The 13859-nt window shown below is 39.8% G+C and overlaps 1 long non-coding RNA gene across 1 annotated transcript; it reads left to right on the plus strand.

Annotated features, from left to right (window-relative positions):
• The first annotated feature begins 8684 nt into the window (after positions 1–8684).
• On the plus strand, positions 8685–12912 carry LOC309492058. The gene is made up of 2 exons (XR_014203416.1): positions 8685–8961; positions 9489–12912. It is a non-coding gene; the product is annotated as an uncharacterized lncRNA (long non-coding RNA).
• The last annotated feature ends 947 nt before the right edge of the window (positions 12913–13859 follow it).

Raw genomic sequence — 13859 nt, forward strand, 5'->3', positions numbered from 1 at the left:
GTGCGGGTATATTATAGACATGTAAAAGTTTAGACGCCGAATATAAGACAACCCCATTTTTTCAGATGTATTTCCAAGAAAATAACATAGTCTTGAATTCGGAACAATACGGTATATTCAAATAAACCCCCACCCCCAGTTTTTCTTCCTATATTTCGAGCATTGCGAACTGCGAGTTTGCTGTGCCTGGTGCCTTTCAGTGTTGGGGAAAGTTACTTTGTAAAGTAATGCATTACAATATTGTGTCACTCCCTTAAAAAGTAACTAATTGCGTTACTTAGTTACTTTTTTATGTAAAGTAATGTTACGTTACTTTTGCGTAACTTTTTTTTTTTTTACGTGGCCTGGGCTTGTTTTTTTATGAGAAAAAAAGTTATATTTTTGGGCAAATGTAAAGACCCTTTACACCAAAAGTGAAATAATAAGCCTCAGGCTTGAAGGAAATGCAAATTCACGCTTGTACAGTAGAGGGTCGCAGCTCAAATAAACCTTTCAGCTTTGCTGCCATTCTGGATAACGGAAGAATAGGATGCAGGAGAAAAAAAGTTTAACACTTACTTTACCAATAAATCGATTTTTTTTGTTTAGTCATTTTTGCTTAATTTTAACTGAATCATCGAAGGTCAGAAGCAAGTACATTGGTCAATAAAGTGAGATTAAATGCATACAAATGTATGTTTTATTTAACATATTTAGTTAACATCATTGAAAAAGTTGTCTTCAACCAGCTGAACAAATTCTTAAGCTCGAATGGATACAATTTTCAATCTGGTTTCCGACCGTATCACAGCACAGAGACAGCGCTCATAAAGATAATAAACGATATTCGCTTAAATACTGATTCAGGCAAATTATCAGTGCTGGTACTACTCGACCTCAGTGCTGCATTTGACACTGTCGATCACAACATACTTCTTGACAGGCTGGAAAACTGGGTGGGGCTTTCTGGGATAGTCCTAAAATGGTTCAGGTCATACTTAGATGGGAGAGGCTATTATGTGAGTCCCTCAAGGCTCAATTCTTGCGCCACTCCTGTTCAACCTGTATATGCTCCCAATGAGCCAAATAATGAGAAAGAACCAAATTGCTTACCACAGCTATGCAGACGACACACAGCTATGCAGACGACACACAGCTGTACTTAGCCCTATCGCCCAATGATTACAGCCCCATTGACTCCCTGTGCCGATGCATTGATGAAGTCAACAGTTGGATGTGCCAAAACTTTCTTCAGTTAAACAAAGACAAAACTGAAGTCATTGCGTTTGGAAACAAAGATAAAGTTCTCAAGGTGAACGCATACCTTCACTCTAGGGGTCAAACAACTAAAAATCAAGTCAGGAATCTTGGTGTGACACTAGAGTCAGACCTTAGTTTCAGTAGTCATGTCAAAGCAATAACTAAATCAGCATACTATCATCTGAAAAATATTGCAAGAATTAGATGCTTTGTTTCCAGACAAGACTTAGAGAAACGTGTGCATGCTTTCATCACCAGCAGGGTGGATTATTGTAATGGACTCCTCACTGGCCTTCCCAAAAAGACCATAAGACAGTTGCAGCTCATACAGAACGCTGCCGCTAGGATTCTGAGCAGAACCAGAAAATATGAACATATCACACCAGTCCTCAGGTCTTTACACTGGCTCCCAGTTAGATTTAGGATTGATTTTAAAGTATTATTACTGGTATATAAATCATTCAATGGCCTAGGATCCCAATACATTGCAGATATGCTCACTGAATATAAACCCAACAGATCACTCAGATCATTAGGATCATATCAGCTAGAAATACCAAGGGTTCACTCTAAGCATGGTGAGTCTGCTTTTAGCTATTATGCTGGAACCAGCTTCCAGAAGAGATCAGTTGTGCTCCTACAGTGGTCACATTCAAATCTAGACTCAAAACACTTCTGTTTAGCTGTGCATTTAATGAATGAGCACTGTGCCGCTGTTCGTGCGACTGTACTGTATTGTATTTTATTTTATTTTATTTTTCTAAACTGTTTTAATTATTCTTATTTCTTTTTATTATTTTAATTTCTTCTATGTAAAGCACTTTGAACTGCCATTGTGTATGAAATGTGCTATATAAATAAACTTGCCTTGCCTTGCCTTATTGGAGGCTTTCATAATATTCTGATTCTGCATTTCACTGATTTTATTCATTTTGAGGAATATTGAATTTTTTTTTGTGCAAGTAAGATGAGTAAATGCACGCTAACATTAATCTAGAACTGATGTTTACACACAACGCAATTTGTCTCCACATGGGAACAAGAGAGCTGTCAGTCAATAAATGGGAAAACAAAGTAACTTGCCTTATTTGAAAAAGTAACTCAGATATTTTGTTGTCAATTTTAAAAGAAATGCATTACTTTACTAGCTACTTGAAAATGTAATCTGATTACAAAACTCAAGTTACCCCCCAACACTGGTGCCTTTGCTCTGCTGGTGTGTCTCTGTTCTCTTTTCTCTGTTTAGAGATTTCTTAATATTTCCGCACAAATTACATTTTGGGAAATGATTGCAATACAGTTTGTGTGCAGGTCTGGAATAGAGAACCAATCATGTTTGGAGCAAAAAAGCATCCGGTTCTGATTTATGGCCAGCTGACTGGTGTATCTCTAATGCCAATCTTCCGACCGCAACACTGTGTTATACAAAACCTTCATCACCCTCAACATGCCTTTTATGTGAATAACATCCAATTGTAAATATCGGCATAAACATCTTTGCTTTTACTTGCTACCCTGTAACAAACTTGGCTTGCAACTTAAGTAAACCAGTCACTCAAAAGTTCAGGGCACTCACAAGGCATGAATGAATAAGAGAAAAAACTGTATCAATACTTGAAATCAGACAAAGATAGGCATAAGCAGGTTAATCAGAAAAATTAACACTCATTCGAGAGTCCTTGATCAAATAGTCCATGCGTGAGAAGTATTGTCCTTATGCGTGAATCCTTAGTTCTTGAGCCCAAAAAATGAATCAAAATGTCCATAAAAAATGGTAATAATCGTCCAAACATGATGAAACCAAAATACCAAAATGGGTACCTTGAACCTCGATGGGTAATTAATCCATAAACGACTTCAAAAGAGAAGGCTAAAAAACACCAATCTGTTTGGTTCAAACAGGATCACCTAACATGCATGCTGTCTTGCCAAAACCTGGCTTGGCCTTTTCTTCTAAAGAAGGCCTTCTCCAAGGTGCTCTCCTGTCAAAATAAAAGTCCATTTTGCCAACTAAAGGATGTTTCTGCCCCAAACATAAAAGTCCCACATACAAAAGACAGAGAACTTCAACTAGGGCCTGAAACAAATTGAATCATACCTATACTTATTTTACAGTATTTTATCCTCCTTCACACGAGAAAAATAAAGTATGTGTGTATTTCTCTTAGCCCTAATATAGAAGTGTCACAACCTTATTGTTGCCAGCATTTAGCCTGAAGCGTTTTCTCAGACCTACTTTATTCTAAGTAGGGCCCTCGGAAGCTTTGGTATAATTCGAAAACTGCATGAGGTGACAGATGAGCTCTTCAGCCAAGCCTGTTGTTGAATTTCCCATGAGTTAACGCAGAGGAGTTGCGTGTGTCTTGCGCATTAATCCTGAAATAACAGTCCCAGGCCCTCTCAGTATGGTTTCACTGCATCTCATCTAATAGTTTAGGCATAATATTTTGCTAATCCTCCACTCCTTTATTTTTTTCCTCTTTTCACTGGCCTATTTCTCTCAGTGCCCATTACATTAGAGAGCTCGTTCCTTTACCAGTCATTCACCTCCCCCACTCTCCTCGAAACTTCTGCTCATGTCTGCTGGCCTAATGAAATGAGACTGTTATTGGAAAGTATTAAGCCAGGCTCGCTCCAATCCAGGCGACTGGCACGGATGCATTTCCAGACTGTCATGCTTACTTTCATGAACAGAGCATCATCAATGGACTTAAGGATATACCTTCTGATTGCTTTCAGATGGCAAGGTGGAGGTGACCAAGGAGGGGATGAAACTCTGCACCATGGGACCGGGGAAAGTGTTCGGAGAGCTCGCCATCCTCTACAACTGCACCAGGACTGCTACGGTACAGAGTGAGTGAGGAGAACAATGCACCTGCACATTTACAGTTCAAAAGTTAATTCATGGAAATGTATTGTACTTTTTGTGCAAAACGTCTGTTAAATATGAGCACATGAGATTGCATTTGCAAATATGCAGACACGCATGGACATGCATGAATCTGCACATGGAAAGACCCCTTCTCTTTATAACTGTGCAAAGACGAACCACAATCTGGAGTGAGTAACCATGGAAACACATACACTGTGTTGTCATCCTTAACTTAGCTAGAACAGCTACTCTCAGGAGGGAGTAACCATGGAAACCACACACACACACACACACACACACACACACACACACACACACACACACACACACACACACACACACACACACACACACACACACGTACACTATATCTGCATATATGAAGTAGCTTAAATTCCTTACATACTTTTTTCCTGTCCCTTTAAATATTTTAATGCAAAGCTTTAAGGCATGCTTACCAGCAAAACCAGTAGAGAGTCTTGTGATAATAAACAATTCAAATATTGTTCTCTATTGCTCTATTCGAGTTTGACAAGCTCTTGTATTTCTAAAACAATATGACAACCTGATTTGTATGCATGTCAGCCTGGCGAAATAATTTGCAAGCCTGACTTAATTTAATTATCAAAATGTACAATGGATAATGGCTCTGGTTCTTCCCCTGTTAAACCAAATGCAACAATGTGTTTTATTAGAAAATTGCATATTGTTTGTTTTGCTGCGTGATAGTACTTCAATCGTTACTAAATCACTGATCTTTCGTGTGTTTGCATCCTTGTTATTGACACTGGTAGAAACTGGTAGCGTGAAATAGTGAGATATATACCAGCAACGGAAAGAGGTGAGTCAGAATCTCAGTGTCTCATCTGCATCTCTTAAGTGCGAATGCTAGGCCATTTCCTCAGATTTGAAGAGAGTCACCAGGATGAGAAACACAACCACAAAGCCATTATGTTGTCATGTTGAAGTACAATCTTCAGCATCTTATTTTTTAGCTTTTCGCCTCTGAGGCAAATGCAAAAACAAGTTATCCCCATCTCTCATTCTGTTTGCCACAGAATGAGAGAATCTTTTGCCCCCCCCCCCCCCCCCCCCCCCTCTCTCTCTCTCTCTCTCTCTCTCTCTCTCTCTTTCTCTCTCTTTCAATGTTTTCTGTGAAGCAGCTGTTGCTTTACAAGATCTGATTAAATATATTTTGCTGCTGGTTCTGTTTCAGTTTTTTTTTTTTTTTTTTTTTTTTTTTACTGATTGTATTGCTGAGATTTTTCCCTTTCTTTTGAAGTTTGCAAGATATATGATGGGAACCAGGAATGGGCAACAATAATTTAAGAATTGGCTCTCTTTCAATTCATGAGTATGGAATATAATTTATTTTGCCACATGATGTTGAATTGGAATATCTTGAATGTTTTCAAAAGAATTTCCTTCTGCATGGCACAGCTGATTGATTGTTGTTGCATCAGCGTGCAATGAGCTGCGGCTCAACATTCAAACAAATACCGGGGTGTTGCTGGTAGCAGTATGCAGCATGCTTTCAGAAACCCTACATCTTCCCCAGCTCCACCTGTATAGATCTGGTACGGGGGTTAATTCATGTATGTTACATGTGCAGAAGCAGCATTATATGCATTACATCTTACATGCTCACAGCAATCTCTGTGAATGGTTTGTCAGTAGCAAGTCTCGGTACTTGCTCTACAGCAGCAGCGTAGTAGATCGATTCCACCAAGACCAAATACATTAACATTGTCATATCCATACCAATCTCAGAAGAGTTGTCATGACCGATATATATATACCAGCACATCCTAAATGCAGAGGAAAGCAAGGAGAAAGATCAGGGGAGAAGGAGATAGGGGAAAAATAATGACACATGTATATATCAAGGTGAGATGATTTAGCAGTGCTGAGACATTCCCTGGTGATCTTCGAGCTTACTGATCTCTTCAGAGTGTCTAGTTATAAACTACAAGGAGCAAGCTTCTTAGAGTGGTGTGCTGTGAGTCACTGCTATATGAGAAGCACATGCATCACACAAGAAGTAGAATGTAATGATGTGTTAGTGACTTAAGGAGCTTAATCTATACACAGATGATGATAACATTTCCATTATAAAAATATTATATGATGAAGCTATCATTTGGATGTGAGTCATGAAGATGTTGTAAATGGCAATTAGTTTTTTGTTTTTTATTCTTCTACATTTACTATGTACTACTGTACTATTTACTACTACTCTGTTGGTGGTGTTTCAGTAAACACACAACATCAATACAACAGAGAACATTAGTCTGACATTAATCTGATATTTGCTATACCTCATCACTGTGTCTGCTGAGATACAGAGATCCATTCAGTATGTTTTAAAAGAAAGTTGGTTCACTCAACTTCTATGACTTCATTTTGCTGAGCACAAAGGTATTTTTTTATCCTTTGTATTGCATCAAATATTTTTTACATTATGCATTTGGCAGATGCTATCTATATCTATATCTATATACACTCACTGGCCACTTTATTAGGTACAGCTGTTCAACTGCTTGTTAGGTCAAATATCTAATCAGCCAATCACATGGCAGCAACTCAATGCATTTAGGCATGTAGACATGGTCAAGACGGTTTGCTGAAGTTCAAACTGAGCATCAGAATGAAGAAGAAATGTGATTTAAGTGACTTTGAACGTGGCATGGTGGTTGGAGTATTTCAGAAACTGCCGATCTACTGGAATTTTCAGACACATCCATCTCTAGGGTTCACAGAGAATGGTCCGAAAAAGAGAAAATATCCAGTGAGTGGCGGTTCTGTGGGAAAAAATGCCTTGTTAATACCAGAGGTCAGAGGAGAATGGTCAGACTGGTTCGAGCTGATAGAAAGGCAACAGTAACTCAAATAACCACTCGTTAAATCCGAGGTCTGCAGAAGAGCATCTCTGAACGCACAACTCATCGAACCCTGAAGCAGATTGACTACAGCAGCAGAAGACCACCGGTGCCAGGAAACTTGAGGCTACAATTCACACAGGCTCACCAAAATGGGGCGAAATGGAAAAATGCCTGGTCTGATGAGTCTCTATTTCTGTTGTGACATTCAAATGGTAGGGTCAGAATTTGGTATAAACAACATGAAAGCATGGATCCATCCTGCCTTGTATCAATGGTTCTTGCTGGTGGTGTAATGGTGTTTGATATTTTCTAGGTACACTTTGGGCCCCTTTGTACCAATTAACTATCGTTAAAAACCACAGCCTACCTGAGCTCAAATCTTCTCAGACTGGTTTCTTGAACATGCCATTGAGTTCATTATACTCAAATGGCCTGTCACCAGATCTCAAGTCAATAGAGAACCTTTGGGATGTGGTGGAACAGGAGATTTACATCATGGATGTGCAGCCGACAAATCTGCTGCAACTGCGTGTATGTATGGCCATATATATATTTAACATTCCTCAATCACATATGTAAATTCCATCCACTTGATAGAGTGAAACATTAATGTAGGTCAGGCTACTAATATCGTAGCATAGGAGTTGTACCACATCTTTATGATCTTGAGGGAAGGGAAAAAGAGAAATACACACACAAACAGAGTAAGGCAGTGTGTATACTTTGCTGTAGACCTGCGATCTGAAGCCTCATTAACTCTGTATGTATGGAAAAAAAGTCCTATTCAAAGACAGGCAGCCACAAAGCTTGTTCTTTGATTTCGGCATCCGGACTCATTAAGGGCATTAGCAGCTAAAATTTAGAGAGCAACACATTATCTGTCTCTCCAGTTCATTGTTGCATTAAGTGCAGAGAGTCGCTTGTTGCCATAGAAACCCATGCGCATTGAATTTTAGTGGTGAAATCCCCAGGGGAGATCGTTTCACCCTTTGGTTTTTGGCAGTGTCCCTTTGCTCATGGTTGGTATGGCACTGAATGTGACTTCATTAATTCCAGTTTTTTTTTTATGGAAGTATGTGTTCAGAGTTCAAGGATGTTTAAGCAAGATAAAGCCAGATTTTTACATCCTCTTTGATGTAAAGGAATGTTGCTGAATGGGAAACGTATCTTAAAATAGGCGTGTGCTTTCTTACTCTATCTTTTGAGAATCACTGTATCCAAGTGAGACGTTTAGATTATTCTTTTTGAAAGAAAAGTCTTTTGGAGGAAATGGCCATTTATAGTTCCTATAGTCATTATTTACTCAGCAGTGATGATGGTGCAGTGTTTTGCGATGATTTACTTCCTTCCAAAGCCTTTTCAAAAGATGATCGTTCAGGACTGCCCATTGCTTATAATGATCACAAGCTGTAGGATTGTCTGAATCTCTGGCTATGAATAAATGTCTTACTGCTATTATAATAACAGTTTGCTATCTGCCAGACACGTCTCTAATGGCCCAAACAAGGATGACATGACTAACCTTTTAAAGTCAAACTAATAGGCATCACCATTGTCAAGTTTTAACAAGCTAGTTCTTTTTTCCTTTCAAAAAAGAAAAATGTTTGTAGCACCACTATTTGTTGCACCACTGTAATAGACCCAAAACCCGAAATGAGCTGAGAAAAAGCATTCTAATATGTTGATTTTCGGAAAGTCTCTTCGCATCCTTATAGCAATCACTCAGTAAAGTGGTCTAAATGTATTTACAGTATATGTATACATATCATCTGAGGAAGGCATAGGACAATAAAATGTTTGTCCAATCATTGCATTTGTAACACCTCCACCCAGGTCCTACTCGCCCTGTTCTGTGCGGACCTTGAACCCGGGTCTCTGGCGTGAGAGTCAGGCGTTCTAACAAGGAGGCTTAAGACTGCAGCCTCTAGCGTCTGTCACTAAAGTGACTATTGAGATCAGAGGAGTGAGGTTTACTCACACAGCGACTACTAGCTGGCCTCTGTTACACTCACGGCACCAATGTAACCCCTCCACCCGGGTCCTACTTGCCCCGCTCTGTGCGGGCCTCGAACCCGGGTCCCCGGTGTGAGAGTCAGGCGCTCTAACAAGGAGGCTAAAGACTGCAGCCTCTAGTAGTAGGGCAATTGGGTTTGCGGCGCGGTCGCAAGGCACTTCATGACAAAACATCAGACATATGACACAAACAAATACAATACAATGCAATAAACTATACACCCCTGCATCTAACCAGGCCAACTGGACATCTAGCTTATTTTGACTGATTTAAGGCTTTTATGGCCTATGGTACAAACTAAAATTTGGATCTGTTCTTGGTCATAAGGGGTGGGCAGAAACGACGCCTAGATGGCAATAATTTAAAATGAGATGCCAACGGGTGTGTGTAATCACATACAATGTGATTACAATGTCTAGCAACAGACGCTCTAGCGTCTGTTGTTAGAGCACCTATTGAGATCAGAGGAGTGAGGAGTGAGGTTTACTCACACAGCGACTAATAGCTGGCCTCCGTTACACATTGTCTCATCATTGCATTAGGTCCGAATGCAATGATACGATATCCTACCTGCCTATCAACAACCTCTGCGCACCTGCTTGTGCAGACATCACATCATCAGAGTGTTTCATGCTATGCAGAGTTAGACAGACGTCAGTCACTGAGCACCGAAACAGCAGCCGCCTTTTACAGTTCCTCTTGAACCAAAACAACAAGCTTATGCTGCGTTCATGCCATAACTACTGTAATTTGGAAGAGGTGGAAACCTGTGATGTTATACTCGGAGTGGTTCGTGACTCAATGGCAACACTATCAATGCTGAAATAAATGCTATCAGCAGTCAGGTGGTACAGGTCAGTGCTCTTTAAGTTCATTATTATTGTAATGTTATGTGCTTAGAGACATGAGTTAGTTTAATGCTGTCTGTGTGTGTGTGTGTGTGTGTGTGTTTAAGGAGGCGTGGCTTTAGAGGCGCTCTGAAGGGATGGTGGGATCTCATGCTTATAAAGCTAGTTCGCTATTGCTAGCCTCCCTGAAAGTTACCTGTCCTACCTTTAAACCTTTCATAAATATTTTGAAAAGTGTATGTTTATTTGTTGATATTTTTCTTATGTTGTTAATGTTAGAAATGTGTGTAGTTGAATGTTACGTTGCCTTTAAGAGAATGTCAGGTGGAGTTCACTGCCGACTGATCAGGTGAAAGGGAACATTAAGCAACGGGATGTTGTCAGCAGAGTGTAAAGAGAGGATTCTAAGAGAAAATATCAGAAACTGTGATTTAAAACTAGACAGAATGTCTAGAAAGACATTGGTTTAGTTTGAACTTGAACAATCTTTTGTTATCTTTTTGAGGTTTGTTCGTGGATATGGCGATGACATGGACTGAGCTCATCACCGCCTGAAGCAATATGGTGAACCACCCACCAAATGCCAAAGGATTTCTGCGGATTCACTGCTTAATTTTAACTGGACGGAGGAAATAAATGTGTTGAATGACAGAGTGAACTGACGTTGAACTCTCTTCTCTTTTCAATCGACAGTTGTCTGTTCGTTCCCTTCAACATGATGTCTCTGTTTGCTGCTCCTTACCAACCTGGAGTACTGGTCTATGTTTACCTTTGTATGACTCACCTGGGTGTTCATTCAGCCGCGGTGTCCTGAGCTACACATACTGTAATTTAAATGTAAAGGATTTAAACTGTATTATGATGCAGTTCCTAATAAAACTGCCAGCCAAATGGCAAGTGGTGAGGACATTCCAAAATTAATCAGAAAGTAGCACAAATAAGAATGTGGGCACAAAATACTACATTCTTCTGACTTGTGAATCTTGTAACGTCTTGTGACCTTGAATTGCCAGAGTTCCCACCTTGGTGCTTGTCAAGTGTTGGGATGTCTGAACAGGTATCAGTGTGTCGTAGTAATGTAAGAGGGCTGTCATCTGGAAGACAAAGTGGAAGTATGTAATAGTCCTCAACCCCACTGTGCAATTCAGGAGTGACTGTGCATATTCATCTCCTCTAAACCAGCCTTTAAAGGCTTTCACACTTTTTGTATCGTTGACAAAGAAATGCATTCTATGTGATAGCTGTGAATATCATCTGTTACCACATTGAGTATTAAAGGTGGCAACAGTCTAGGTGGTTTGGTTGTTGAATGCAGTTGTCATTCTCGTTTATAACTGAACTTTGTGAGAACAGAACTACATTTAGTACTCTAACAGAAGAATGATAGCCATATTCTGCTGAATACAAAATCTATTCTCATTCCCAAGGCATCAAACTCAGCGCTCATCTGCGCTCATCTGAGTAAATTTTACACAACTGTGCATGAGACTGAGCGGAATGAGGAAAATTAAGTATACCCGGACCTTGAATCAGGAATGTAATTGCTTTCGGGTCAATACACAGACGAGAAAGGCATGGGAATTTTATCATTATGAAATCAAATATTGGGTTATAATTTTATCATCATGACATGTATGTTGGGGTATCATTTTATTATACTATTTAGACATTTTTGAGCACCTAACCAGACCCTGTAGGAAGCGACGACCAGGAGACAGTGTATTTTCAGCAGGATTCTTTATTGAGAACATACCGTTGGTCGCTGCAACCATCAAGTCCAACTAAGGGAGCTGTACATTGTATTTTATAGGCATTCAGTGGGCAGTCCTTAAAGGTTTTGAACTAACACACGGCCTTAGAAGTGACCACTAAAATTCCATTCTGATTGGCTGTTCAGCTTAGTGAAAGAGTCAGTGCACGAGAATAATAGCAAAACAGCGAGCTATTTCAGTATCATCACAAACGGAGTGGAATAAAGAAAGTATTTAGCAGGATTGGTATTCAAAACGGTAAGCACGCGCTGCTTTGTTTACGGTTGGTGGATCTGCAGCCTGCAACATCAGTTTCCCTTTTTGAATGACAAATATACACGAATATATCTGCAGAAATAGACGGTTGTCTCATTCACACACAGGCGCAAAACGTGCTAGTTGACAGTAGGATGTAGTTCTCTCGGTGTGTTAAGATCAGAGACTGGCAGAAACCCCTGACTGGTTAATCTAATCAGTAAACTGATGCCATTGTATTCACCTTGAATGCCCAATACATTGTAGTTCACCTGAGTTTTTCATGTGATGTTATGTCAGGACGTAGATTCAACAGATCTTTAAAACATCAAACAGATTCTTAAATATGTAATCCCACGACCCCTTACCCTAAACCTAACCATTTGACAATATAAAACACAATTGGCAGATACAACTACAGTCAGGACTTATTAAAAAAATTAAAAATATTCCAAGCCTTCTGGGGCCAAACTATTCCTTTGTGTGAGGAACAGACCCAAAAGTGATCCCCGTCTTCATCTGCCATAACGCTCAAATCAAAAACACATTAAAAAATGTCTGCCTGAAGAAGCTTTACATCAGCTTTGATTGAAAGTATATATATAAAAATAGATTCTATGCATGCAGAGAATTAAATGAGTCTTGAGCCGATGCATAAGGCAAGGAATTTAAAGTCAATTAATAGTTTCTTAGTCGATATAGGGGTAACTTTAGCATCTTAAAAAGTAATGCTAATGGTGCTTAACCATGCTTCAGTTTTTCACACATTGGGAGTGACATACACTTGTTGGTCTTCAACTAGCTCCAGATACCCAAGTCTTTTTACATGCTGAAAGACGAACTGATTTGGACACAGACTACTGAACCAAACAATGAGGCATCACAGCTTGAGGGGTGAACCAAGAATATTTGGCATTTGCCATGGTGCTGTTTATCTTAAGAGAAAGATCTGGATAAATGAATATTTTTTGTTTCACATTATTGCAATAACAGAATGACTGGATACATTCATAAATTAGGCCTACCTGTTTTTATATGCAAAAAAACAATTTTATAATAAAAATAAAATAAAATCTATATACAAGTTCGATCATATTTAGGGCCCTATCTTGCACCCAGCGCAAGTGACTTTGTACACCGACGCATGTCTCATTCCTATTTTGCACCCTCGCAAAGCGGACTTTTCCCTCCACAGAAGCACGTCGGTAAGTTAGAAAATACACTTGCTCTCCCGGGGGCGGTTCAGCGCAAAGAGGAGGCGTGTTCCGGCGCAAATGTTCCTTCATGCTATTTTGCAGGTTTAGAAAACAATTGCGCCACTAACCAGGAAAAAATAGTTTAAAGTCAGTGGCGCGTTGCGCATGTTATTCATATGCTATTTTAAGGGCGCGTGCTTGGCCATAATCAATGTAGCGTGTGCACAACGCGCATACACTTTGATTCTCTCATCTACACAGAAGCAGCAGTTTTCATTTTTTGCAAATCATACATTATTACGATAGATAGATAGATAGATAGATAGATAGACAGACAGACAGACAGACAGACAATTTATTATAAAAGCATACATCTAGCTTAGACATTTACCCAAATTATCATACGCCTGTTTAACCGAAGTTAATTTGGGTGGGTTTTTCCATTTCAATGTAACTTCTCTCTTTTACGGCCGTGACGAGAGCGTTGCTCTCCTTGGCTGTGAACCGCTCCTGGCGCGCGCCTGGCAAATCCGCCGTTACAATAGCAATCCGCTATGGAAAAAGCGCGTCTGCTCTTAAAGGGAATGTGAGATGACGCTCTGATTGGTTTATTTCACGTTACGCCCAAACCACACCTATGAATAATGAAGCTACTTCAGACCAACCCATTTTAGATTTGCGCCTGGCGCAAGAGTCATTTATCCCGCCGGGAAAATAGCAACAACGCCGAGACCCGCCCACAAAGTTACTTGCGCTTTGCGCTTGACACTTGCGTTTCAGATCGTTAAAATAGGGCCCTTAA

This window comes from Leuciscus leuciscus (genome assembly GCF_965113295.1).
Source record: "Leuciscus leuciscus genome assembly, contig: HAP1_SCAFFOLD_888, whole genome shotgun sequence".
NCBI classification, from domain to species: domain Eukaryota; kingdom Metazoa; phylum Chordata; class Actinopteri; order Cypriniformes; family Leuciscidae; genus Leuciscus; species Leuciscus leuciscus.